Genomic DNA, 5,956 nt, shown 5'->3' on the forward strand with positions numbered 1-5,956 from the left:
TGGTATCGCCCGAACGCATCGCATAAAATGCACACATAAGTAAAGATATATCTATGAAATATATATAACATACCTACGTCCTACGCGGCTACGCATTATGTACAAAAAAAATTTGTTGACCCATTGAAACCCATTTTTTTCGTAACATGATAATCATTATCGTTGTTTTAATATTATTATGTGCACTCGACGGGCTGACACGGGCATTTTTATCGCTATCATATTCGTATAATATCAATAATATCATATAAATTATGCGATGTTCAGCTCTTCGGCTGATTCGTTCCGATGACTTAGTTACCGGTTACCAGATTATCTTAGGTGCCTACTTTAAGTCACCTCAACGGTGTATGTATGTACAAAATTATATACTCATATAAACAAAATGTACGTAAAATAGATAATTTGTATACTGATGCTATCATGAATAATATAATTAGTCAAACTTTAACGTTTATAACAGCCATACCAGTTAGGTTAGGTTACATACATGTATTCGCGCTTAAACATGAATACGTTTTTACTTTAAAAACTGATTAAAAAAAAAAATGTGCACTTAAATATTTTGAAGATTGAAACAAAACTGACTGAAGAGTGCTGTATACATATACTATATATAGATAGGTACTAATTTTATTTAATTGTATTGGTCAATACGTTTTGAAAGTTCTGAATAATTGCATAGGTATTATTTAGGTCATTATAAACTATTAAAAAATGCACATGAAAAATTTCTGTGCAATTTATTACATTTCAATTTGTCAAGCACTCCCGAAACTTCTCTTTTGTTCTATATATATTGGACTTAACTGTAATTTTAGGAAAATCACTTTTTATTCTCAAAGATCAATTTATAACTTATTAGTATCGAATAGTAGGTATTAGGTACCTATTTTTTATATTTCTATTAAAAAATTATGTATAGCATTAAATATATAATTGCTTAGAAACACTATACATTCATGATGGTTTGGATAACTACCTACGTATTATTGTCAATTATTGAGTTTTATGTATGTTATAAATTATGAAATTAATCCACCAGTGTAGATCAAAAATACTATATTACTTTGTTTTCCGTGTTATTATATACTTCGTCCCTCACTAACTTGGAGAGTTCAACCACTGAATGTTTGGAAACATATATCTAACAATAATGTATACCTAATCTCTGTCGTTATAATAAGATATATTAATTACTTACCCAACTATAAATATCACTGCAACGTCAAGTTTGTGTATAGTTTGTATCAGGTTTTGGTTATTTGTGTACTTATATGTATAAACCTTATAATCAGACCATATTTTATTTCGTTATCTGAAAATAATAGATATCATTTATCATACTATCTTAAATAGTTATTATAAAGTAGACATATAAAAAAAAACAAAAAATGGTCAAGAAAGGATTTTTTTCTCTAAACCAGTCTGATTTTGAATGATGCTGACTAATATAAAAGTAACAATTGCGAGTAAAGAACATATTAGGTACCTATAGGTATTTATAAATAAACTATATAATATGTGAATCATTTTTCTTATTTTTATCTATATTGAGATTTTAATATTAAAATATATATTATTAAATCTTGACACTTGTCCTATAATATTGTAAAATTGGTAATTATTAAATTATAATATAGCTATTAAACTGTATACCTGTATTTATAAACTGAGGTAGAGAGAAAATATGTAAAACAATATGTAGATAATATTATTAAATTGTAACGAGTTACGTAATAGCAGATTGGATATCGATATATGTGGGTTTTATTAAAAATAACCATTTAATATTTAGGTATAGATACTAGATATATTTTATGTTAATTATGCAATTATAGAGTTCCTCAATATTTTTAAATTTTAAATTTTCACTGATATAAATAATTAGAAAGATATGGAAATTTGTTTATTATTATTTATTAGGTATTATTAGCCTATTTATTATAGTTTCCTAGTATAGGTATACCTAGTTGTATTTACTCGTAGTTACAACATTAAACTATTCAGTTTTAAATAATTTCATTATTTTTGATTACCTATACAAGTAATTATAATATAAAATAAATATATTAGAAGCTTATGGTTTTGCAAAATTTAAATACATATAGGTATGACTATAGATAGATATGGGTAAGTTTCTACTGTTTATGAATAAAAACAAAATTGATAATATTATTCTTTAACAATTTTCTCGGCCTCGAACATTTTTTCAAATCATCTGGATCTTTACTAATTTTCAACATATGTTTTATTTATTAACTTAGATATAATAACTAAGATAATAAAATTATGCATACCTATATTTAAAATAATTCATGTAAGTATTTAAATATGACTATGCTATAAATTGTATCAAGGGGAGCACTAAGGGCGTCTATCATAAATTAGACATAGTAAAGTATTTAAAATTCCCTAAAAAATTATCATTAACATTAAAGAATAATTATTTTAAGTGCCACTCAAGCCACAAAATCATAATGCTCAGTTATATATATGTTTACAAAGTTGCATCATATATATACCATGAATCATATCGAATATTAGTTTTCATGATTGCTATATTGCTTTATTTTACCATCATCGTGTTGTCTACACTAAGGGGAATCTGCTTAACAAGTGATGATGGTATCACTGGTATCGGTATTTAGGTCTTTATTATCATGTATATATAAAATACTATAGGTACTAGTAAACTACATACTAATATACTATAGGTACTTATTTATATTTTTAAGCTTTTTAAAAAAAAAAATTACTTCATTAAATGTCTTAAGACAATAAAAAATAAATTGTGGTCTCTTGATCTGATAACCGTAAAAGCATTCGGCCCTGATGACATTTGTGGTTTTTAGATTGTAGAATATAGATACTTTTGAGTGTACATAACTACTGTTTTACAAACATTTTATGTTAAATAATTTCTGAGTAAAACTTAAGTAGATACTTAATAGTCTTATAATAGATAATTTAATAAAAAAAATATGACTAGGTTAAACAAGGAATAAGTTACCCATCATATTTATAGATAAACCAAACTATTAAATGTAATGATAACATAAAAGTCATATATAATATTTTCATAAGTTAATAATATATTTTATGGATGACTGAGAATTATTTCGTATATGTATACCTTGACATAATAGCATAAAATTATGACATTAAATTGAATAAATTACAATTGCATTATATTTGAATAATTATGAAGTGCTTTGTGTAACAGACTTAAAATAATTAATTGAAACTTTCATAAGAAAAACGGCCTATGTACATTGTACATGCTATTTAGAAAAAAAGTTTTTTTTTAAGAGATAGATCAAGAAAAATTAGGTTCTTTTTGATATTAAGTACTACAGTTAAAAATTCGTTTTAACAATAATACTAAAAATAAGTAAGAATATAATAAATTCACTGAATTAATCTTTATTTTAGCTCTATTGTTTAAATAGCACCTTTTTTTTATCAGTGATACAATGGTATTCGTTTTATTTTAACTATAATTAGTTACAGTGCTATAAGTAGATATTTTATTTTAAATAAATTATGTAATTATATAAAAAAAAGTAATAAAGTTGATAACTGTATCTATTAGAAAAAACCTAATTTAAGTATTTTATTTTTGTATACAATAAAATATTACCTATTTAAGAATAAAAATTATATTTACTGTTGCCGAAGTTGTAAATGATCAAAAAAAAAAAAATTGTATAACTTGTAATTTAAAAATGTATACTCCACATTATAAGATTGCAGTGAATGCGTAAGGATTTTATCATTTTATTTTTTTATTTTTGTACTATCCTAAAAGATGTATGGTTATTGTCTATTTTATTTTTATTATGATTAGTCTTTTTTTTAAACTAAGTATATTCTATTTGTATTATATTTTACAAAATTAACTATTCAATAAATCCATATAAGAACAACAAAACAATGTTTTATTCACAAAATACACTGAAACAATGAGTAGACAGTAAAATATTAACCACGGGTAATCGATAATACTATTTATACTTATTAATTATTATTATCATATTACCTTTACCGAAGTATTTGATTGTTTAATTAGTTATAACGTTTAACAAAAAATCGAAAATTATCGATTTATATTTGATGATCCATAGAGTATAGGGTACCTACCTTAAAGAATACCTTTTTTCTAAGAAAATTTACAATCTGTATACAATTATTACAATAAGCAAATTTGATATTTACAATTATTATTAAAATAACATGAGTAACGTGTATAGAGGAAAGATAGGTCTAAAGAATACCTGGTATCTAAGTATATTATGCGTGGACATCATTGGTTTCGTTTATAATATATCCGCATATTTTATAAACGGGGAGGGGGGGAGAGAGGATAGGGTTTTAACTTCCATCGAAATGTATTTAAATATTTCAAACAATATTTATTCTTAACATTATTTTGTATAACTCGAGGGCATGTTGGCACGTTTTACACATTGCATATTATTATTTGGAATCCTCACGTTAGGCCAATCAAATTAGGTTTAAATTCGGAATCAATTAGAGGAAAGCTTATATAAATAGTTTTGACTGCTCAATCATTGGTTTGATATATGTATATGTATATATTTCTATTTAAATATATTCAATCTTTTTGCAAAATAAAAACAATAAGCAATAAGGATAACAAGAAAAATATAATACATATTAATATATTATACATATAAAGGTCTGATATTAGGGAAGTATATTTTCCCTGCCTTAATAATGATGCACCAACCATTGTACCTTCCAACTTAGGAGCTTATTGTAGATACCTACTTCTTTCAAACTACAGAATAATACAGCAGTATAGCCGTTTAAGTAGGAATTAGGTAGGTACCTACACTTTTACTTAAAATATTGTATATATTTTGTAGGCAGGTTTGTGGCACATACACGCCAAGTAAAAATATAGGTACCTAATGTATATAACACGCACGATACGGAAATTCAAAATATTACGTATTGGTGACATATATAATATTATACAACACATCTCAAGTCAAAACATCTTGTTCATTACATACAGTCATATAATATTAGTCCATGATATCGTATATATTCATGAATATTACACTATACTATAGGTAGCTTGTGTAACGGAAAAAAAACTAAAACCTCTCCAATGCACCAACTGACCAACTTGATTCATTTCCAACCGGAAAAGCTCCTGAAGTTGAAAATCGAATCATTATTTCGACAACTTATCGTGTACATAGACACACACACAAAAAAAAACACACATCATTGTAAAATCAATACATTCATCGCTCCGATCAGAATCTAAAATAGTTACTTATTATAATTATCATTAATTCATGACCTTTTGATTTTTAAGTATATTTTAGTATAGAAGTATTGATTATTAATTTCGTTTTCGGAGAAAATGTTTGACTTGGAATTTTACAAACTAGCTGGCGCCTGACATGGTCGGTACGGAAATTTAATGTGTACACTGTATAACCTTACGTTAACTTTAAAAAACAGTAAACACATGCATTTATTTTAATCAACATTTTTATCTAATAATTCATAAAAAAAATATTTTAGTAAGAATATGCGTGTGCTTCTAACATTTAAACACCATATTAATCGATGATCAAATAAATAAATTTAAAAAACATAATTAAAATAATACCTAGGCTGGTACTTTATAAGTATATTGTTATACCTAATTTTAATTTAAATAGTTATACATTATTTCGGTATTCGGTATAATTATTACTTTTCATTATTTCAATGAACAAATTGTATGTACACGGACATCGTTGATATAAAAGTGGCGACTTGTATAATAATTTATACATCTGTGGATTTATCTAATTGATTTAATATAACATAATCTATGGCGATTGCCAAAGTCGTTGCGGAAGACGCAGTCGATTAAAAATTCTAACATTTCAATTAGATAGCGAAGCAGACATGAACGAAAAACATTCTG

The sequence above is a fragment of the Diuraphis noxia genome, unplaced genomic scaffold (genome assembly GCF_037042655.1).
Source record: "Diuraphis noxia isolate RWA-SAM2 unplaced genomic scaffold, SU_Dnox_SAM2 contig0009, whole genome shotgun sequence".
Classification (NCBI taxonomy): Eukaryota; Metazoa; Arthropoda; class Insecta; order Hemiptera; family Aphididae; genus Diuraphis; species Diuraphis noxia.